At 41.5% G+C, this 24,546-nt stretch overlaps 1 long non-coding RNA gene across 2 annotated transcripts in view; it reads right to left on the bottom strand.

Annotated features, from left to right (window-relative positions):
• LOC147013855 (uncharacterized) overlaps positions 1-24,546 on the bottom strand; it is a 263,399-nt gene that overhangs the window by 101,339 nt on the left and 137,514 nt on the right. Inside the window, exon 4 of one of the 2 annotated variants that reach the window (XR_015050528.1) lies at positions 22,603-23,548. The exons of the other annotated variant lie outside the window; for it this stretch is intronic. This is a non-coding gene — a long non-coding RNA (uncharacterized LOC147013855). Of the gene's footprint in view, positions 1-22,602; positions 23,549-24,546 lie in introns of those variants that run through there. 2 annotated transcript variants of the gene reach the window in all.

Below are 24,546 nucleotides of genomic sequence, written 5' to 3'. Positions count from 1 at the left end.
GCAGCATAGCCGCGTCCCAACCAATGATGCAACCAGCAGCCAAAGGCTGCACTCGATAGAGAGAGCATGAACTTGACGTCTGTTTTGGTGGGAAAATGCGGGAGGTGTACGAGGAGAAATGAGGGTTAATGGCCAATGCAGGCGGCACAGCTTATGTTGAGCAGAGCTCGCCGCAAGGTGCAAAGGGACGAGAGGTGTTGAAGGTGTACGAGGAGATAAAGTGTGAGAGAAAGAGAGAAAAGTGAACAAATAAGTGAAAGGAGATCAAAAGCAGAAGGAGAACAAGAAAAAAAGAAGACAGGAAAGAAAAGAAGAAAAGAGTGAAAGCATGGGGGAAAGCCGGTCAGATGAGAGGATATGCACTATTGGAGTTTGCAATAGGTTCGAGATGGGCTGGTGTCTCGGAACGTTCACTGCATTCGGGGTCTCCTCTCCCTCATTTTTGTCGGTGCACTCTTGCCTTTTATTGTATCATTCCCCCTAGCTTGCGCATCCCTCCCTCAGACTTGCCACCCTCCCCCCCATCCCCACCCCTGTCAGGGGTTTGTACTGGCCCCACTCTTTTCAGCACTTGTATGGACTGGATTCTGGGGAGGATGGCAGAGAGATCAAGCTGTGGTGCATCGTTTGGGAATGTCAAGATCTCTGACCCCAATTTTGTCGATGATGCAGCCATCTTTGCGGAGACTCTAGATATCCTTTTGGGGGGCATCGACGTGCTCAATGAGGAGTTGGAGCCACTTGGATTATGGGTTTCTTGGGTCAAAACTAAGATCCAGGCTTTCAATGACATCTTGGATGTCACTATCTTTTTCTTTCCCTGTTTGTGGTGAGGATGTTGATGTCACAGAGAGATTCACTTACCTTGGCAGTGATATTCATGTCTCTGCTAGCTGTGAGCCAGAGGTCGATAGACGTCTGGCTCAGGCTTAGGGAGTCATGGATTCACTGGATCATGAGGTGTGGCACTATCAGTACCTTTGTAGGAGGACGAAAGTCTGAGTCTTCAGATCCTTGGTGCTTCCCGTCTTGCTCTACGGATGTGAGACTTGGACTCTTACCAGAGATCTCCAGCCATTCACCACCACCTCACATCTTCTCCCATCCAAAACCACGATCTTTTCTACCCTCGTTAATCCACCCCAACTCCACCTCCTTCAAATTCCCTGCTTTCCTTCCTGAAAGTCCCTGTCGTGTCCATCTTGTACACATTGTGTTCCCCACCCCATCCCTCTCTCTTCCACAGATCTCCAAATGTCTCTGTTCCCCATTGGTTTTGCCCTTCCCTTTCCCGCCTCTCTTGTCTCCTGCCCCCTTATTCTGCGTTGTGTGTTAGCTCTCATACGAGCCTCGACAATGTTTACAAAAAACAATAAAAAAGATCTGAGATTGAGACTAAATTCCTTTGGTACCAGGTCTCTTCGCAGAATCCTTGGCTATCGCTGGGCAGACGTTGTGTCCAACGAGCAGTTGCTGAGAGAGATTCAAATGATATTTGTTACCAAATAGTGCGTGAGCATCAGCTGCGGCTGTATGGACACATGGCTCGTTTCCTGATGCTGATGCTCTCTCAACAAGGGAGCCTCGTGATTGGAGGACCACATGCCTCGTGGTTGCAGCACATTGATCAGCGTCTCAACTAGATGGAGATGGGCCAGGCATCTGCCTGGGGGATTGTTTTGTATAAGCAAAGACAGCCCACACGAAGGATCTTTTGCTCATCTGCTTTCATCACGTCTCGTGCTCCACAATTGACAGCCCGTTGCTATCACTCTCAGTTCCGCCTCGTCAGTTCTGGTTCATCATGCCAGCTTTAAAATTCATGCAACTCCCAATATCACATATTCCTTTTTTCGTGAAAATAACAACTAATAATGAAACAAGCCGGTAGGCAACATGGGTGGTCGCTACATAATTGCATACTAATCATACAGTTTTTGACGGATCAGGCTGAAAATTTTTGATAAAGAGGTTGATTATAGTGCGCATAAAAGTGCGGAAGCCAATTTTAGAAAAAAAATTGTTTTTCTGATTTTTTCAAAAATTTCAAAGTCCCGTTGCTCGGCAACGGTGGCGTCCATAGCAACGGTGCTCAAAAGCATACAACTAGATCCTGGTATGAATCTACCAGTCAAGTTTCATCAAAATCGGTTGACTCCTCTGGCCTCCAGAGCTGTCCATTACATACATACAGACAGACATACAGACAGACGGAAAACCTGAGAATAACGGTCGTCTAGCGACCCCCAAAAAACCTGAGACTAAGGGTCGTCTAGCGACCACCCAAAAAAACAAAGAACATAGTAAGCATGTAATTGTCATGCATTCATCAGCATTCACGAAACTACCAATACCACAGGGATGGCCAGATGGAGGCCCCTAGAGTCCTAGCAGAACGTGGATGCAGCGACGCGCTGCTCCGGCGCACGCTCCCATACCTGACCTGACCTGACTGCAGCTGGTGCGTAGTATGTCAGAAATGAATGCGGAGAGCGTGTGGAATAGAAAGAAGTACAAATAAGATTGATTTCTCACTATACACTCGCAATGCATATTTGCTCACGTGAGTGCAGTATATACTTATAAGCTGAACAGAATACAAAGATATAACTAACTTTACTCTGTATGTCGGTACTTCGTTTTTCGGGGAATCAAAACTGTCAAAATATACCAATACTGTACATTGAAAAAGTCCAAAAAAAATTTGGTTTGTGTTTTCATGGAGTGTTGTGAGTATCTCATTCGTAGATCTTTATGAATGGTCCTTGTGATTGCCTGGTATTTATTATTGGCCTTAATTCAACAAGTTCGCTACAAAGCTGACGATGTTCCTGTAATAAAAAAACAACTTTTCGTGTCGTATCTTGTCAAACACTTTTTAAAACGAGTACGTCCTCTCCATCCCCTGCTTTTCATCATTGATCAAACTAATACGTTTGTCAAACAAGACTTGAAATGTCAACCTTTTGTCGATGAAATATAGGATACATGAATCAAGACTGACCGCTGCCACGTGGTGTTTTATCTTTTACACACATTTAATGAAAGAGCAAATCTGAATTGGATCTCAACAAACATCAAATTGCCAAACAATACTTATTGGTTTGCATTTTGCTGATTTCCATGTTACCAGATCCACTGTCTGCAACAGTGTCTATAGACCCAACAAGTCATCCATGTCAAGCTTGAACAGAGATTCAGGCCTAAGATTGTCCGATAATGGACTTTAATTGACTTACACGGGTGATACTAACAATCGGTACATTAAGATTGGTGTACGGAATAAAGGGGGAATGCAAAAGGAAATTGTATGAGAGTTGCAAAAATTAAATAAAACGATATTTGGGACCATCTATAATTAATTATTTGTTCGACAAATATGGAGGAATATTTGACATCCCACTCCCCATACATTTCATCTCTTCCTTCCATCTTACTCCCATCTCCTCCCAAACTTCTTTCTTTTCTCTTCCTGCTCCCTATACCTTCCTTTTCTATGTACTATCATCTCCCCTTTCTTCATTTTGTTGATATTTAAAACCCACCCCCGAGAGCAAACAGATATTGACTTGTACACGAACCTGTATATTTCTTTCCCTATGCTAAAGACGCCCGAGGTTTCATAACTCAACTGTGATGACATGTTCCCTGCAAGCAGTCGACCTGATAACACACAAAAAAGTAATTTCTTGTGTGTTCAGGATATCTTTCCCATCGGGAATGAAAACAATTGGCCCTCATCATGCTGAATATTATTGAGACACGAAACACAAACCTTTCTGGAATAATGGTTGTTATTGTGTTGAAAGGCAGTGAAAAGTAAATACTAAACAAGGATATTCTGGGTACAATAAAAGTAACCTGTTTTGCTTCATTTTTTCCCCCACACTCAGCACCCCATCCCAGGACTTGCCAAATTGGTCGCACTATAAAGATTTGTTAAAATCACATCTTTTCATGAAAATGAAAGAATAATCATATTATTTATCCCCTCATCTCCACATTTTCACCAAATAGCCAGTCAGTTATTGAGCACCAGCTCCAAAAAGACTCATTGTCCTTGGTGGTGTAATGGTTTTTGAGTCCACTCTGAGTCTGAGAGGTCGGTGGATTGAACCTCGGCCGAGTCATTCCAAAGACTTCAAAAATGGTACGTGCTACTCCCTTGCTTGAAGCTCAGCATTTGAAAGGATAGAGCATGGACAAACAACTGGAGGTTGGCAACCATTGCACAGGCTACATGTGCCCAATGGCCTGCTCCTATATTCCTTGCAAGGGAACTCATCCATTATGTGAGTGGCGAACCTAAGCTGCAAAGGATTATCACTTAAGAATGATCAGTGAGTAAAGAGCAAGTAGCTGGCAGTTGACAACAAAGTTTTAAAACTTATCCAGTCCATTATTTAATCTGCTCACACTTGCTTGCTATGGATACCAACTTTGTTGTTGAGGAAAGATTAACAGGATAGGGTCACAAGTATTCAAATCATAATAGTGAGAGTAGATATGTATACATATACTGCATATATATATATATATATATATATATATATATATATATATATATATATATATATATATATATATATATATATATATATACAGTAGACTAGGCATAAGTTGTCACCATCGGGACCAAGAAAAAAGTGACGACTTAGACATGTGACGACTTACGCGTATGGGAACATTCATGATGACTGTGGGGTGAAGGATGAAGTCGCGCGTGGCCTGGACACGTACATGTGAGAGGGCGCAACAATCTCTAAGCCGGCTATTGTACCAAAAGGGAAACACAATCCTCGGGGCATAGGTGGGGGTTCATTGGTGAGTTGGAAAGTGATCAAGCAAAGATGGAATTCATGAATCAGTTTATCAAAAGTAAAGATAATGAACAACTGTAAGACAACTCTTATACCATCGGTGATGGTATATGACCATCGACAAATGTGGAATGAATGGGTGTTAGAATTCATTCATTGGAATGAATGTAGAATGAGTTTACATATGGAATGAAAACTCATATACCATCGACAAATTACATGACACACAGTCATCGTGATGACTACCACTCAATACTGATGTGAAAGTGAGTGTGGTGATGTACAAAACAAGCCAAAATAAAACCATGATCGGACTTCAACACTAAGCTCGATCGATCCTTTACTCCTTTGCCAGAGACTGCATTGTGCAGCTTGTCTACCTCTTCAGATGCATGTTGGACGGCGCGCTGACTGAGCTCAACGTAGCGCAGTTATAAATAGCCCGCGCATCACGATTCCATGAAATCGGGCTTCTCACGAGGCAGCAGTTCCATGTGACGAGTTAGGCGTGGTAATTTACTTGAGTTTCCATTACGCGTGAACGGACAACATCTGACGACTTAGACGAAGTGATGACTTCGACATGATGACTTACAGACTTTATTCAAAGTCTGTAAGTTGATTTAACATGAGATAAATTCGGGACTTTTTGACGCTGCCGACTTACGCCAAGTCTACTGTATATGTATATATATAATATATATATATATATATATATATATATATATATATATGTACTAGCGATACCCGTGCACATGCAGCGATAGCAGTACAACATAGCTGGTAGCAGACGACAGACCGTACACGGGGAATGACAAAAATATGCATTGTGCAAAATGCAAGTGGTAATATGGAACGCCAAGACTTCCGAAACATTGTCGGCATGTCCGCTAAGTGCCACAGCAATTTCATAGGGATCGTGTGACGGCGAGCCGAGTTTTTAGTGTGCAAGCTTGGTATTATAATAGAGATATATATGAAGACCACAAGGGGAAAACCAGAGATGTCACTTTTTATAATTTTCAGGTTTATTGCACCTGCCAATAGTTGGCAACATAAGGTTTCCTCTCACAATATTACTTTAACAAATAACCAAGGGTGTCACAAAATTTATATGGTATAAAGTTTAGCCGTGCAATGAAAAAACAAGTGTTGTCAAAGCTGGACAAGTAGAAATCCAGAGTTGTCAGTACTTTACTCCTGGTTATCTCCCTTTCATTCATGTTAACTGTTCCACCATAATATTCAGAGTTGAGAAACTAAAAAATGAAAGGTTGTTAAACTTTCACAGCATAAACTCTGAGCACTACAATGGCCTATTTGGTTATATCATGGGCTCCGTAGTTGGTGCATATCGTGGTTCAAGCCTGGTCAAACCTTTATTGTGACTTTTATGGGACCCATGCTGTGGCTTAATGGTTAGCGCGTCTGAGTACCCATCCTCATTCGATGTACCCACCGCCCAATCAACCTGCTTAGGTATATGAGGGAGTCACATGAGGTGACTTCGGCTATCGTGGGGGTGGTTTATCCTTGATTTCTTCCTGGTTTTCCATCATATTAAGTAGTACGGAGTAAGAAATGGACAATCCGTCGTCATATAAGCGAAATACCCTTGAGTATGACGTTGAACACCAATCAAACAAAAAAACAATGACCGTTTAATGTTGAAAAAAATAATCTGTGATCACCAAAGTCATGTAATGTATGCTGATAACCAACAAGCATGAATTTGCTACACATCCTGGGTTAAAATTGCATGGCAATTATTAAACAAGGGAATAACCAGTGATGTCAGTTTGCAACATTGATTCGTTCTTTGCTCTTAAATGAAAATGAATGAAATGAAATATTTCTTAAATATTTTAAATGAAATAACACAGAAGCTTGGCAAATGCTACATGCTTAATTTGATCGGCTAATGATCACTCTTCCTTTTACTGGAAAAGAAATCTATATGACAGTTATTAAACAATCCACCAAATTCTTGAAACTTTGTTTTTCAGTTTCTTCAAAATTGACTTATCCTGACATCTCTGGTTTTCCCCCTTGTGGTCTTCATATCTTCTTCTTCTTCTTTCGGCTGCTCCCGTTAGGGGTCGCCACAGCGGATCATCCGTATGATCTGCATAGTGATTTGGCACATGTTTTACGCCGGATGCCCTTCCTGACGCAACCATGGTCGCCTCTTATGACACAGGGATATAACCCCCTTGTGGTCTTCATATATATATATATATATATATATATATATATATATATATATATATATATATATATATATATATATATATATATATATGTATACATATTGTATATATGTCACTCTCCAGCTCACACTCACTCTCCAGCCCAACCACCGTCAACCAACTTGTAACCACTCAAGTACTCCAGATCTCTCAGCGCCAATGCCAACGACAACGACAAATGAGTCTGCTCGGGGATATATCTCCTCCCACACGGGGAGGGGCCTTGGCGAGAATCATCTTGCTGTCTATCCCTCATTAGCCTACGGCCGCACCCTACCGGGGCGGAGCCGTGGCCCTGTTCGGAGACCCCATATTCTCCACGTGGCCACGTGGCCTCGCTCGTGCAGAGCAAGAGGGTCTGCCCTGAAAGGCCCACTGTACAAAAACTATCGTTTGTGGAACCCGAGGACTAGAACCGCGAGGCCCCCCTCTCGGCAAGTCAAGGTACAAGCAGCCAGCGGGTGGTGATGGAGCGTGATGGGGAGGTTTGGGATGGCTCGTTGGATGTAAAACTTAACTAAAGACGTCACAACGCACACAGTTAATCCTCCCGCTAAACAAAAGGATGGGGTCCTGACTGCGCACGTACTTACCGGCATAACTAACTTTGAGACCTGAATGTTGAGTGCGCATGGTTTCCAGATTCGTAACTATATATATATATATATATATATATATATATATATATATATATATATATATATATATATATATATATATATATATATATATTTATACATATATCAGTTCTCTTCAACAAAATCCATCAATTTTCTGATGTTAAAATATACTTCTTGGTTTTTCTTGTGAACAGGGGTGAAAACATAACTTCCATCTATTTTCGATGGGGGAGGTAATAAAGCAAACTTTATAGCACTATTACAGTTTGCTGTCATGCGACCAAAATATGTGGCATTTTACATTTCTTAAAATCCATATACAGATTATTTTGTTTTTTTAAACCATCATTAAGCTCATGTCTCAAGAAGGTTGAAACTAGAAGGGTCCAATTGCTGCATCAAATTGGCCCAACACATCAAAGAGCGCAGTTCTTAAAATCCCCATCCACCCAAGTCTCTGAAATGTCAGATTACAAGTCACGTGCCATCAATCCGAACCAGCATGCAAGGTAAAAAGAGAAAAGAAAAGATTTATTTCCGGAAATGTCACTTGGTTGCTTTTGGCGCAACGAGCTTGGCATTCCAAGACGAAGTCCTTTTTCACTGGAAAAACGATTCTGATCCAGTGTGGCAGCTTACTGAAATAGCCCACTTGCCATCAAAGCAAAACGTATCTGCTGCTGCTGAAGGCAAATGAAATCTCACACAAACGGTGCCTAATCTACTTGTACCATATGCATGGCGGGTGGACAATTTGGACGTCTCACGATGTACTTCATAAATCACAGTAAGTATTTGCAATAGTCAGAACAAGTCGTCTCACAATCAGGAAAGAAATATAAGTAACCACGCAACCACAATTTGGGGCTGTCTGACAAAGTGGTTAACCATGAAGAATACTGGAACATGGCCTTTTCTTCTTGGATTAGCGAACAATTTGAAAAATGATGTGGGCAGATATAGTTCTCCCAGGGACAACTTCTGTTGCCTTCAGTTGAACCCCTTTGGTTCATTTCCATCAGTATTCCTTTCTCAGATGAACTCAGCCATCTTTGGGTTCATATGGGATTTCAATAAAATGACTTGGATTTTACATGAGGCCTGACTTCTCTAATGAAAAAATTATTTCGCAAGCTCACAACTAGATAAATAATGCAAGTGATAAAACTGTTGTATACTGTAGTAAGTGTTCACGACTCATGATTGTCATTTTTCACCGATGATAGCTCGCCTATGCCTGAAAGAGTACTTTATACATTCCAAATGAGGCGGTTACGAGCAGATATGATAGAGATGTTTAAGATAATGAAAGGTATAGACAAAATAAGTGCAGAAGAGTTTTATTTTTTTAGCAGAGTAGACAGTGATAGGACCAGGGGCCATAGCCTGAGAGTAAAGAAGAGGAGAGTTAAGACAGTAGTAAGGCAGCAGGGGTCTTTTACTCAAAGAGTAATTAATGCATGGAATGGCCTCCCTGGAAAGGTAGTGGCAGCAGAAACAGTATATAAGTTTAAATTGGAATCAGATAGGTACCTGGAAGTGTTGGGGATAGATGCGTACATGGAAATTGGCAGGACTGGTCTGCATGACTGATTCGTGGATGGGTGATTGTAAACATGTGTCGTTACAGGGATGTCTGTGAGAGGGTTTCGTTAAAAAGGTGAATGTGCTGTTGATGTTTGTTCACTCCTCAACCCATCACTCTTTTCACCCCCTCCCCCATCCCCACCCCCAATAAAATACAATACCCTGATGATGTCCCCTGTGCCTGCCCTATTGTCCTCAACATTGCCCTTCTGTCCTACTGTTCTCTTCCCGATTCCTCCTTTCCCTTCCAGTGTAAATGAGTAGATGAACTGATACAGTAGATTAACTGACAAATAATTAGAAGGGCACTTGGTTGAGCGTGTGCCTCCACCATGTAATGCCTGATCCACAAGAACATATCAGGCCCAATAGATTTTTGAAATATCATGCAATACAGGACAATATCGTTTTTGGCCTGATCTCTCAATTGTGAAGAATCACATTAATAATCAAATAATTCTCGTTTCCAGATGCGGATTCGGATCTTCACCAAAATCGAATCAATTTATCGTGGTCAAGCACTCAACGTGTCCAGCAAGATTCATCTGAATCCATCAACAACTTTTTGAGATATCCTGCACACAAACAAACAGACAAATAAACCAATGTCACCCGCAGGGTGACCCGTATCTTGCCAAAAGGTGACCACGTGTGACTTCTTTGAGGTCACACTGAGGTGAGCAGAGCTGCTATCCACCAGGAGCGACTCCTTGAGGAATATCTGCCTACGAGAGATTCCGATGAGAATCGTTCTACAGAGTAACCATGAAAAATATGCTTTTGCCTCATAACATCACCAAATGACGTCATAATGTCTCAAGCTTGACATATCTAGAAAGCACTCATCGAGGTGTTCAATTTGAGGTACTTCACGATATGGTTCCTAAAACTTGAAAATTTGACCTTGGGGTCAAATATGTTTGACCTCAGGTGCTAACCATGAAGGTCAAGGCCAATCGCCACCAAAAATTAATCAGCTGAGCGCCAGACCATGAACTATATTCCCATGAAGTTTGAAGATGATCTGATCAAAATTACTCAAAAAATAAGGGTTTCGTCGACTCCCCTGATTTGTGACAGTGACCTTGACCTTTGACCTTGACCTTCAAAATTTTGTGCACTGAAAGGAACCTCTATAGGCCTCTGATATGCGAAGTTACAAAAATTTCCGATGATAACTGTGCTCTGCAGAATTTTTTATACGTGATTACAGACAAACATGTCTTCATGATGGGTGATTGTAAACATGTGTCGTTACAGGGATGTCTGTGAGAGGGTTTCGTCTGTGAGACGTCTGTGAGAGAGATCACCCATCTTCATTTCATTTTATACATGAAATCCTTCCTCTTCTCCAATGGCTTGATTTCCAATCATCAATTTGGTTTCAGACCAGGTCACTCTACCCTGGATATGCTGCTACTGCTCTCCCATCAATGGATGGAGGTCCTCAATGCCAGACAGGAAATCCGAGCCGTATCCCTGGACATATCACGTGCTTTTGACACAGTCTGGCAACCTGCCCTACTCACCAAACTCTCTTCCCATGGTATTCAAGGCCATCTCCACTCATGGCTCGCAGACTTCCTCTCCTGTCGCAGTCAACGTGTGGCCCTAAATGGAGTTCTTTCATCCCCTCTTCCTGTGCAGGCTGGAGTTCCTCAAGGTAGCGTTCTGGGCCCTGTTCTTTTTCTGGTTTTCATCAATGATCTCTCGGACTCTCTGGAAAATCCTCTATTTCTCTTTGCCGATGACTCCACCCTCTGCCGTACCATCTGTCATCCCTCAGACCGGCAAGCAGCAGCTTCTTCGCTCACTGCAGATCTGGATAAAATCACAAACTGGTCCAACACGTGGAACATGTCTTTCAATCCACACAAATCTCACACTCTCACTATGTCTCTTCGAAAGGACCGTTTACAAAACCCCCCCCCCATCCACTTTCTCAACAATCCTCTGGAAGAAGTCTTTTCTTTCAAGCTTCTGGGTCTCACTATCTGCCATGACCTTTCCTGGGAAAGTCACATTTCCAACCTCGCCTCAAAAGCCAGTCGCCGACTGGGAATCCTCCGTCGTGCAAAGTCCTTCCTCGGCCCTCTTGAGCTCCTGACTACTTACAAAGCTTTTGTCCGTAGCCTGATGGAGTACTGCTCTCCCCTCTGGGCTGGTGCTCCTGCCTCCCACCTTTCTCGACTTCACGCTGTCGAAACCAGGGCTTTTAAGATCATCGGCATCTCCCGCAATGAAGCTGAGTCTTTGGGCCTCTCACTCAATCACCGCAGGTTGGTCGGTGGTCTTTCTGTCTTCTACCGACTCCTCTCCAGCCTTGCCCCCCTGCTCTCTCTGCGATTTGTCCCAACCACATTTCCACAGGGCGCTCAAGGTCCGCCAACAACCCCTTCTGGTAAAACTACCAAAATCACGAATCACTGCTCATCTTCACTCTTTCATTCCTCTTTTTCCCGCCTTTGGAATAAACTTCCTCACTCTATTCTTTCCCATTCTTCCCTCCAGGCTTTCAAAACAGCTGTTCACCACCACCTCTTATCTTCCCCCATCCAAATCCTCGATCTTTTCTACCCCCGATAATCCACCCAAGCCCACTTCCTTCAATTCTCCTGCTTTCCTTCCTGAAAGTCCCTGTAATGTCCATCTTCTCCTCGCCATGTTCCCCGTCCCATCCCCATCCCTCTCCCTTCCACAGTTCACCTGTGTCTGTTCCCCAATGTTTTGTCCCTTCCACTCCCACCCCTCTTGTCTCATGCCTCCTTGCTGTGAGTTGTGTGTTAGCTCTCATACGAGCCTCGACCAAGGTATACAAAAAAAAAAAAAAAACAACAACAACAACAAAAAAAAAACATACAAGCTGACTAACATATCTTGCAAAAACCTCGTTTTGGCAAGATAACAAGAAGAAGACATTGTGCAGAGCACGATACTTGCAAAATCCATAAAACAAATTTGACCTCAAAAATAATTGGTGCTTGAATTCAATGAGCAAATATGCAACTCCTCTTCAAATTTCAAGTCAATCAGATGAAAATTGAAAATTTTAGGAATTCAGCCTATGTTGTCCTTCTGGCCAAGTGAACCTCCAAAATAATTGGCTGGTTGAATTTCATGACCTGAAATATATATGTATATATCCTCTTCAAATTTCGAGTCAATTGAATGAAAATTGAGGATTTTAGAAATAGCACCTTAGTTGTTGACCATGGTCCGATGTTGACCTTTTGTTCGATGTTGACCTCAAAAATAATTGGCTGGTTGAATTCAATGACCTGAAATATAAATCCTCTTCAAATTTCAAGTCAATTGAATGAAAATTGAGGATTTTAGAAATACCACCTTAGTTGTTGACCATGGGCAGATGTTGACCTTTTGTTCGACGTTGACCTCAAAAATAATTGGCTCGTTGAATTCAATGACCTGAATATATAAATCCTCTTCAAATTTCAAGTCAATTGAATGAAAATTGAGGATTTTAGAAATCTCACCTAAGTTGTTGAGCTTTGGCCTATGTTGAGCTTTGGCCTATGTTGACCTTTTGGTCTACGTTAACCTAAAAAAATAATTGGCTGGTTGAATTCATTGACCTGAAATATAAATCCTCTTCAAATTTCAAGTCAATCGGATGAAAATTGACAATTTTCGAAATTCGGCCTATGTTGACCTATTGGCCTTTGTTGACATTTTGACCTTTGTTGACATTTTGACCTTTTGACCTAAAAAAAAAACAAAAAAAACAACAGGCTTCTTCCTTATGACAAACTCCACCATGTGATGAAGTTTCGTGAAGATCGGTTTGAAATTGTGATCTGTCGGCGACAAACAGAATAACAAAATCGACTAACCAATGTACTGTACTTGAAAAATCTTCGATTTTGTAAGAAACAAACAAACAGAGAGAAAGGGGTGAAAACATAACCTCCTTCACCTTCACTGGCGGAGGTAATAAATGTGGGGTTGATATAGCACAGGCATGAAGGGCCAAATGATCTACTCCTATGGTCAAGTTCTTTCCATATCCTTGTATATTTCTACCTGGAGGAGTCCAGGGTATGTGATAAGGAAAGCAGTTGCAGTGCAGACATGGATCCAGAATTTTAAAATGAAGGAAGAGATATGGGGGTGGGGAGGGGGTTGAGGGAGTGGGGGTTGGGGGTGGAGTTGAGTAGATGTCCTCGTTTTCTAAGAGTTGTTGATAAATACATTGCCAGCACCACATGTCTGTAATCTCCACTTATAAACACGTTGAAATAATTGGAAGGAAGAAGGAATAATTGTAGATTCCAGATATAGTAATGTATTTTACTTTTTCCAAAAGACACGCGGTGATCCCTTCGCCCCCCCCCCAACCCACCCACAAATCCACTACTCCCAGATCCGCCTCTGCAACACTGCTGTACAAGCAACAAATATCCCGCATTTGGCACAGACATCTCAAAACATCTGGAAAGGATTCAACCTCTCCACTTTTAGTGTCAGAAATCATCCAAAACATAACTCTCTAACGAATGAATGAATGAATAAAATGAGGATATTTCACACACAGAGTCAGCATGTGGAATCGTCTGCCAGGAGGAGCAAATGCAGAAACAGTGGAACGATAATTGAAAAGGTGCCGAGAAAGTTACATCATGGGGGGCTCAGGGAATCGCCATGAGCAAATGCATATTGGACCGGGATTCAATGAGGAATTTGGTCCGCCGGTTGTATCATGACCGAGGCACGCCTGTGCCACTGACGCAGTGCCTCTGCAGATTATAGGAGAGGAATTTAGCTGGAGTGTTGTCACATAATGTTGTCACATCTACTCTTTGAAATAGTAAGTAAAACACTTGAACGTCTGCCAGTAAAAATTTACAATGCTAATAGAGGAATCCCAGGCTAAACATCCATTGGAGGATCGGGTGGGCCTGCTGTTGGCTTAAGATTCTTGGCCCCTGTCGGGTCGTTGAATTGATACCAGGTGGGGTTGACTCTGCCTGTCATCCTTCTGAGGAGTGGTGAAGTCGTATCCTGTGTTGGAGTGGCGACCCGTCCAGGATTGTGTCCAATAGCCTAGGAGACTGCTTAGGCAGCACCAACGCTCTGCACAGAGTATGGTCCCAATGGATGGATGGTAAGAGTGGCTATCACATCAGTGGCACAGCCGTACCCTCAGCCAATGATGCTACCCACAGCCTTCTGCTGCCCACAAATGAGGAGGAGGAGGAGGAAGAATGGGGTGAACAGAATAATCCCTGTGAAGGAACAATTTATAGTATAATTTATAGTTAGGTCAGAAATCGAACCCAGACGAGAGAACTCAAAGGTGAGCGCACTACCGACTGTGTACACCATCTTATCGGATACTAAGGGAATATAAAACGACATATACCAATAGGATGTAAAAGCAGGTAAGACTGTTAGATTACAATACTTTATCAAGGTTTTCCTTATATCGGTTCATGTCACGTTATCTGCTGGTTGTGATGCTTATCAATTTGATTATAGATATGGGGTAAACAATCAACCTAATTTGTTGCACAATCAATATCCCATTTATATTCAATTATATACCTCAATGCGTCAAATATAAGCTGCTATTTTGTATCTCCTTTCTGACTATCGATAATCTAAAGATGTTGTAGATTTTTCTGAATTTTGGAATTCCTTTCTGTACTTTGATAATATTTTTGTGAGCATGGTCCCTGCATCTTGCCATTGTTGAGAATATAACCACATTGTCACATGACTACTGAAAGCTATACACTGCACTTTAGCCCCATCTAGTGATATATCTTCTGCACAAAATCTAAGCTCATGAAAAAGCCAAAATGATGGAGGATAAAGGCAGTGGGGCCACAGTTGGACACAACAATGGAATAAACGAACAGGAAAAAAAAAACGAAGAGAAAGAGGAGGGAAGGAAACACAGTAGCCTGCAAGTAAGCGGATTGGGATATGTAGGGTTAATGGGATTAGAAAATATAGAATGTGGAAGAACATGAGATGATGGTTCAGCAGTTGTTGAATCCCTGGAGGGAGGAGTGGGATTGAGCAGTCTCTTAAAGGCAGTTCCAGAAATAGGGGGGAAAGAGAAACAAAAGAGGTGTCCAATTAGCCTGAATTTAAGGAGTTTAACCAGGAAATGTGGGGGGGGGGGGGGGTAGGGGCTTACTGGAAGAACACATACATTTTTGGAGGAGCTGATATGATTGGAGGGTTAAGGGAGCAGAGAAAGTACGACAAGAGGAGAAAAGGCCACCAACCTGTTTGTTTGGTGAGTGGAACGGACCTTGTGCTTTTGACCTTGTTGTGAGTGATGCCAACAATGTGAAGAGCTTTAGATTTCACAGATTCTGGGAGAAACAGATGTGATGCTGGGGTGCCAACCCATAGGAATGAGCAGGATGCCACAAAACTACAGACACAGGCCTTCCACGCTATGAGAAAGTTCTCCTTTTCCAATGTTTGACTTGGATGCCGAGTCGGTGTTTGGCTTTAGAGGCCTGCTTTGCTCTATGGTTGACCCAAGACAGTACATGACTGATGGAGATATCTATTAGTTCAAGAGGCTGAACCAATGCCAATAGGTGACCATGGAAATGGATAGGTGGCTTCACTTGACCATCTTTCTGGAGAGACAGGGTGAGACGTTCCAGGATGGAAAAAATATTACATTTGTCAGACCAGTACAGTACAGTACAATAAATTCCAGATCAACATAGAACAATGCCCGTCAGTGGGATGGGGGTACCAATAACAGGGCAGAGTGATCTGACAAAAAGGAAGAGAGGGGTTTTTTTTCCAGAATATCAGAGAGGTCATCCATTTCCAGGGCAGGAGGAACTATTGTGGTAATCTTCACTCCTCTTCTTAATCCATTAACTTTCTCCCCATCCGCTTTGACATTTTCATCTTGAACTACATCTTATTCTTCATCATTTTCAATCTTTCTTTTTCCTCTACATCTTGTTCTTCATCTTTTTCCTTTCTTCATCATACTTTTCTATCCCTCTAGCTCATCTTAGTCTTCTTCATAGCAGTTTCAAGAGCAAGCGGTCACACAGAACTCTCCCATCGCCCGTTTGAAAGAGCAGTTCATGGTTCGGCACGACAGCAAAGCTCTTTGTAGATGCATTTGCGCAAACATTACAATTGCTTACATACGTACACCCACCCACTTTGGCACCAAAGATGTGCTTTTCCAGACGGCCAATAAACCATCTCATGGGATTAATGACAGGGAGGTTAATAACTGGGGATTACTGCAATATGTCCATTATATGACAAACATTACATGAACATCATGGACTATTTTCGTCAACAAGACCCTGCTTCCCACCATGTTATATTGAGTATTTCATTCTCTTTCGAAGAGAACTTTCAATGGGTGTTCCTTCAAGATATACAGACACTTGTAATACTACAACCTTCTTCCACTGCGTGTAGTGATGGTTTAACTTTATGGTGATACATTTCTTCCAAAATACATATTTAATATTCCAATTAATCAGGTCGACAAGACTGGTCAGCTGTTCAGGTACAATCTTCCAGTTCTGGACTCAAGAGATAAATGGCTCAACAACTTTTACAGATAATTTTTACATGTACATTTATACGAACCCATCAAACGTTCATCCTCGTCATTAAGATTTGAACAACTGCGTTTTCACAAAGCTTCAGCAATCGGCTTCAGGCCGTTGTCTGAGTTTGGCACACCTGCTTGGCAGGTAAAAAGAATGCCAAGCTGAAAATTGTAACTTAGAATTATATATAAATATATATATACATATATACTATTAAATTAAAGAAAAAATATATCAACACACACACACACACACACACACACACGCACACACACACGGGGGGGGGGGGGCTGCCAAGCAGGTGCATAATACGTCGGCCATTATAAAGCTTGTCATGTTCATGTAAGAAATTCCTGAGGTTATCCTGAAGACTCAAAAGCTCGGTTGGCCGTCACAGTGTTGGCAATGAGCCCCTCTGGTTGGAGTCCTAGTTTTTTGTCAGAACTTTTTCATATTAGCCCCATGCAAGAATTTATTCATGTTCATTAAAAATAAATAAACATATACATATATAATCACACAAGACCCAACCATAATTGGAGGGAATAACCAATCAGCTCTCACCTAATCAATTACCCCAGGGAGCTAGGATTTTGATGAATTATCCCCCATGCTTTTCCAGCCAAAAAAAAGCTGCATAAAGCAACCAAGAAAAGCTGTACAAGGTAAGCCCTTTGCTGTTTCAAACCCGATGTGGGTTCCTCTACAGCTGCAGAGATTTACAAGTGGCACATACATGAGAATCCCAATACTTCCAGCCACTGAACCGGTTTCATCACTTGTCGGTGAATCATCAGCGACAGGGTAGACAGAAACACGCACCACCAAGTCTCCCAAACATGTACCACATGCAATGCCAATAGCAATTAATAAAGAAATAACAAGACCCAAATTTGGCCCGTTGTTTGTAGAATCAAGTTTTGCAGGTTTTAAAGAGTCAGATGTTATCTGTTACTTGGAGAGTTAGACTTTTGCATTTGCCAGCTTTAATACGACCTCTGGACTGGTTATAAGGAACAATTATCTTTACCCTCTACTTGCCCATATGGCCCGTGCTGTTGAGCGAAGCCAACACAGCAACCCTGGTGAGCTATGAAGAATAACAGGGGTATAAGACAAACAGCTGCCCTGTTGGTCCTTTTACACAGATTAAATGTTGTTTTGATTAACATGGATGTGCATCGCACCTTGTAGGTTGCAAGGCCAACGTTCTAATGCGATGTGACGACGCCTCAAATGAAATTTGCACCTAATGTTGCTGAGACAAGGCACCGACCGAGGAAGGAAGGGGCCGTGGGAAAGTTAATTTAAAGCAGACTGAAACAGTTCCTCCATCAACCCGCCTGTTTCGAATCATGATCTCTGCAAGAACGACACCCTTCTCACCCCGTACCCAACCTCATCCCATGGAAAACTCACAACGTGTAAGCAGAGAATCGAATGCTGTCATTCTCAAGCCAACAGCGGCTTTTCATTGAAACGTTAACCGTTTGTGGCGGCTATGATTAGTTTGAAAACACCTATCCCCCTTGTGTGTATATATAGTGTTAGTTTGCGCTCATTTGCAGTGTTCATTTTTCTGCTCTGCACCCAATCCACCTCCACTTTAACAGATAATAAATACAAATATTCTAAGTTTGCAATATATCTTTCTTTTTTTTTAATACAAAAACAAAATACACAAATGACATCACTTTCATGGTGTTTATGGGTCCACAGATTACCATAAAACACGCATGTGCCTTGAATTTTGGTCATTCTATACAAAAACGAGAACGTCACTCAGTAGAGCAAATACCTCCGCCAGGCTGAACAGTTTACGTTTTGTATCCCACTGATCGGCCAAATCTACATCCGGACCTGAACCAAAATCCAATCGGCTTGTTCTTATCGCCGAACTAACTCATCTGCCAAGTTTAGTCTGAATCCGTCCATCACTTTTTGAAATATCATGCTCATATATCGTTTCTGACCCGAACTCTCAATGGTGAAGAATCACTTTGAAAATTGAAAAAAAAAAATTTCTCCGGATTCTGATGTTCACCAAAATCTAATCAATTCGTCCACGTGACACACCCAACATGTCCAGCAAGTTGCGAACGAATCCATCCATCACTTTTTAAAAAAAATATCCTGCTCGCAAACAAACAAACAAACAAACAAACAGGGGTGAAAACACGTACTCCATATACCTTCAGTGGCGGAGGTAATAACTGCATGATGAAATAAGGGTGCCCCGTGCAAGAAAAGGTGAAGACCCCCCACCTCCAACCAGCATTAAAAAAAAAACCGTTTGCAGATGTCTGATTAGTCCGAGGGGTGGTCCTCCAAGATATGAAGTGGCCACAAACCAAGGCTTGTTTTGTCATCCTGTTACTTTAGTTATTTATTTATTTATTTATTTTGAAGTTCTAAACCAGTTGAAATTCAGGTGCAAGTGTAAGTTACACCCAAGAACCTCTTCAATAATAATAATAATAATAATAATAATAATAACACAATAACAATCATTATTTTCTTTTTTTTCATTACCAGAACAGTATCACCACTGATAAATTATTATTCTGGACACCATTCTTTTGGGGCTGCCTCATTGAAAAATTGAAAGTGAAACTAAGCTCAAATATTTCAAGAACTTAGAATGACCACGTGATACGATCACAGTCGATTTGTCACTTTTTATCCTTAATACAACTCAGCCAGGCAACTCAGCCAGGGCTCACCTTTGTTAAAAGCCTTGTGAAGCAGAAAATGCAATTGAAGTGAGTTTATCCGCAATTACCTCCGCCACCGAAGGCGGATGGAGGTTACGTGTTCATTCTTGTTTGGTTGTTCGTTTCTCTTTGGGCAGGATATTTCAAAAAGTTATGGACAGGTTCAGACTAAACTTGGTGGACATGTTGGGTGGGTGACAAGAACAAGCAAATTCGGTTTTGGTTCGGGTCCGGATTCAGATCGGGCCTATCGGTGAGATATGAAACGAAAACTGTTCAGCCTGGCAGAGGTATGCGCTCTAACGAGTGCCATTCTAGTTTCAGGTTTTGTGATCGTTGTTGTCGAGCCTGCAAAGTTGGCTTTCCGAGACATTCCAGGGACTTTGCTATAATACAGGACCAATGTGTACGTGGACATATGGCGACACTAAACCTGTTTCCATATTTCGAGGACCCAAGATACCCATTTGTTGCACCATGCTGTGCAATTCCATGCATTGACCACACTGATGAAAAGCTTGTGTATGGCTGCTATGCCATGGTATTCCATGGAATGCAAAGCTCGACAATCTGGACTGGTTGTTCCCTGACATCCCATGAAATTGCTTCTCGCACCCTTTGTCGCATCGTGGAGGTTTCATGTGATGAAAGAGTCACGTCTAGCTCAACCGAATAATATGTCACAGGATTTCCTTCTTTTCGGTGATATATTATTGATGGTCAAGGTTTGGTTTAGCCTGCAGTCCTCCACTTCAGGATCACATTCGACAAAGTTGATTTAGGGATGGTTTGGTCAGGCAAAATTGTCCCATTGAAGGTGCCCCTCTCCCAGCCAATTATCATACCTCAATGGAACTCTGTTAACTCCTTCCATTAGTAGATTATACTTTGAAACTAAGCACTGAGTTCCTTATCAGAATTGATCATCATCACAATCATCATGTTCAATGCTCTATACAAAGTGTAGATTCTGCAGTAACAGTTGCTTCACGAGGGTTATGATCCTGGCCAGGTGGCCACGTTGAGTTTGCAGGAAATTGGAATTTGTTCATGGTGCCGACGATAGCTCACCTACTTTTCGCGAAGGACACCGTGGCATCTAACATCCACCAACTCATGCTGGCAGGTGGGATGCCCAGTTTAACGTCCATCTGAGGGATGGCTAGACAGTTTTGAGGTGACTTTGCTTACCTCTAGGCTCTACTGTCAGTCAGATCAGAATTCTTCCCACTGAAATGTGGTGTCCCATGACCTTACTTAGGACAGCGTGAACAATTCATAAAGTTTAAATTGTTGCAGGAAAAAGAAAAGAAAACGAAAAATGAGGAGTTTTTTTGAACAACGAACACAAAGTTAGCAATTGGTGTTGAAACCAAAACGGAATGCTCCCGAACAGACTCTGTGTGATTATAAACATCTTTTAATCTTATTCATCTGCTTGTTGCTGATTCTCCCACTTTCCTGCTCAAAAGTAAACCGGTCTTTTCTTTTTCAGCTCTGCAACATAGCTGAACATTTGTTCAAAAATAAATCCATCTTCTGCACATATCCAGAGATCAAGACAATCAATAACTACAACATCACTCGGTAGAGCACATACCTACACCAGGCTGAACAGTTTACATTTTGTATGTCATTGATAGACCGGATCTGAATTCAGACCTGAACAAAAATCAAATCAGCTTGTTCTCATCACCTACCCAACTCATCCATCAAGTTTCGTCCGAATCCGTCCACAACTTTTTGAGATATCATGCTAGATGTTGGTTTTGGCCCGATCTCTAAATGGTGAAGAATCACTTTTTAAAATTCTCCTATCTGGATCCGGATCTTCACCAAAATCAAATCAATTCGTCATTGTCACAAACCCAACCTGTCCACTAAATTCCACCTGAATCTGTCTGTAACTTTTTTAGATATCCTGCTCACAGACAGGCAAAAAACAAACGGACAAACAGAGAGATGGGCGAAAACATAACCTCCGTCCAACTTCGGTGGTGGAGGTAATGCGTCTGCGATTTCATCTACACTGGTACCACATACGATGGAACTATTTATTTAATAAAGAATTAATACAAATATAAAAGCATTTTAATGAAAATTGCCATGAATCAAAACAGAGTTCAGAATCATTTGTGTACTCTGAAGTTATTTGAGAACTTGTAAGTTCATTTAGTGTGTCCACCGTGTCCTTGGATGAGCAATTCAATCCTTCTCCTGCGGCGTAGAAAGTCAGAAAGTGCATTTTGTCTCATTTCTTCAGAAATAGACTCAAAACTTTCACCAATTCAATCCTTACGTTCAACTGTTTTGCCACCTCATCACAAAACAAGATCTTTCAACAAAAATGTCATCTTGTTTGATCGTCTCCAACGTCTTGAGCAAATAATACGCAAGCAGATTGATCCTACTCAGGAATCTCGTGGAGAATGCGAAACTATGAAGGACGCTTTCTTCTTTCAAAATCCTGTCAAATGGGATCTTTGAGATGTTCAGTTGCAAAAATTCCTGCCGTACCCTGGCCATTTTGGAAGTAAGTGTTCCAGTACGCTGCAAGAACTTTTGTAACTGCCTTCTCATTGTGCATCGTTTCGGCCCGAAGCCGACGTGGTTGAAATGGCAAGCCGTATTCATTGGCATCACAATTCATTTTGTAAATTGTGCTTTTAATCTGTGCTGACTCGTTTCCACCATAACCTCACCTGGAACGGTGCTGATCAATCATTACTGAGTGGGTCTCTTCAAACGACGATGCAATTTCCAAGTACCGCCGTGGATTGAAAGTGGTTATGATTTCATCACCTACCTGTGGAATTAACTGCTAAGGTCTGTAGTTTAAATCTGTGAAGTTCTGTTGAAATGCAATGAGAATCTGTTCAAATTATTTTAAAATCTTATCGGTTCAGTCTTATCTGGGACATGGTGAAAATGTAACGATCATGTTAACTGCCGGGTGGTCATTCACCTCCTACCTGTCTCTTCTGTTTAAACACAAGCAAGGCAACCTGAAAGCTGAAAGTCACACGAGCACAGTTGTGGAGAACTTTTATGCCACCACATGAAATCACATTACACCACCATCGGTTGTGTTCAACCGGTTATTCACATGGACCAACCTTTACACCATCGCATCCTTAAACTGGTTGGAAATATGTAATCTTACAATGAGTGGTATGGTTGCATCACCGTGCTCACATTTTGTTAATTTCTTCAACCTTTGTTACTTATGAATTCAAATCGGTAAAAAAAATAAACATTTTACTTTTAGTAAAGTCTACAAATTACAGAGTGGATCACAAAAATGAGATAAGCATGAGATTGACACAGACCACCATTTCAAACTTGTCACATTTCTATGGCCCTCCCTGCATAAACAGAGAAATGGCACAAAATAGAAATGTTATCTGAAATTCTCAGTAGGCCAACCAGTCATTGAATAATCTCTGTCAAAAGCACTTTTGCAATGCTTTTGTTCATAAGACTAATCCAGTCAAATCTGTCAGTATGGCTTATATAATTTAAGGTAAAGGAATTTAGAATGTATTTGCAGCCCGAGAAGCATTCTCTTGTTGTCAATCACCAAGAAGTCAGGCTACGAGTGGACAATAATGCTTGTTGTAAAAAATAATTTTGGGATTTCAAGTTACAAGAGTTCTCAAAGTGGTCGACCTAAAATATACATGCTCAATTTTTCTTCTTCGTCTTCTCTGTACAATAATCCCAACAGTGAGGGGGCGGCATCAGTGTGACCACTCCTTGGCCTTTTTCACAAGATCTTGGCTATTGCTTGTTCACCTTGACGTCTTGGTTTTCTGGAGGTTTTCTTGGCATATAGGTTTTCTATTATCATCGATTTTCCGAAACCTTGTGAATTCTTGGCTTTTTTCATTGGCTCACCTTGGCATTTATGAAAATGATGAGTGGTCACACTGGTCGGCATGCTCAATTGGTAATATATTGGAAACTAGCAAATACAACCCGTCACTTCGCGAGCAGGAATATGAGGGGGAGGGGGGGGAGAAAGAGGGAGAGGAGGGAGGGGAATGAGAGAGGACGGAAGAAAATTAACGTTTTTAGACAAAAATGCATTTCAAGTGAAATCAAGGCCTGTAATATATCGTCCATTCGGACTCTCTCACGGCTCTATCTTAACTGTAATTCACCTTCTCATTTCATTTTTTGTCGTCGTTAAGATGGTTCAAGTTTCAGCTTCAGTAAAAGGTGAGAGAACAGGACGAACATTGGCGTTTGTACACAAAAATGTATCTGATCAGATGCAATGTGGGAAGGAGGAGCTATCATGAAGTTACCTTTTTATCATTGTTACTTTTTGAAGAAACAAAGGTATATTTTGATTCCAACTCATGCAAAGAAAATGCAGTAATACATGTCGGCGGTCTATTTATTATTACCCACCCAAAGAAGGTACGTTTTTCATAACGCAGAGGAAAGAAAATCATGAAGTGTTTAATAATAAAAAAAACTTGGTTTTCGTTAGAGTTTTCAAGACTGAATTGTGTGCAAATACAGGATTTATAAACAAACGGTATTTCATATGTTCATGGACATGTAATTCACATGTATGATGTGAAATAAATAAACATGAGAAGGAACATTCCCGAGAGATATTTTTTCGTTCTTATTTTACAAGTTATGTACACGTACACACTTTGAAGAAGTTTATTATAAATCTTTAATTTAAACAAGCTCAAATGAGCTAAAATCCTCGTCCTCTTAATGATGACGTCATAAAAACGAATATGACATCATTGTGATGTATCAGGTTTGCGATAAATTATCTGTGCTAATGCCCGGCTTGATTCCCGCAAACAAAATTCAAACAGCTTGCCTAGTTTCGGAGATAATGGTATAGGTGATTTCCATTAGCGGCGATATTATGGAATAAGCAAAGCCGAGAAGCGAACGTAGAATTCTTCGTACAGTCGATGCTGCAATTTCCGGTTACTTCGGCCTGGATTCGG

The sequence above is a fragment of the Eptatretus burgeri genome, chromosome 13, assembly GCF_056783735.1.
Source record: "Eptatretus burgeri isolate ZD-2024b chromosome 13, Ebu_testis_v1, whole genome shotgun sequence".
Taxonomy (NCBI): Eukaryota; Metazoa; Chordata; class Myxini; order Myxiniformes; family Myxinidae; genus Eptatretus; species Eptatretus burgeri.
The sequence above is the reverse complement of the archived record's forward strand: the minus strand, read 5'-3'. Positions and strand labels throughout refer to the sequence as shown.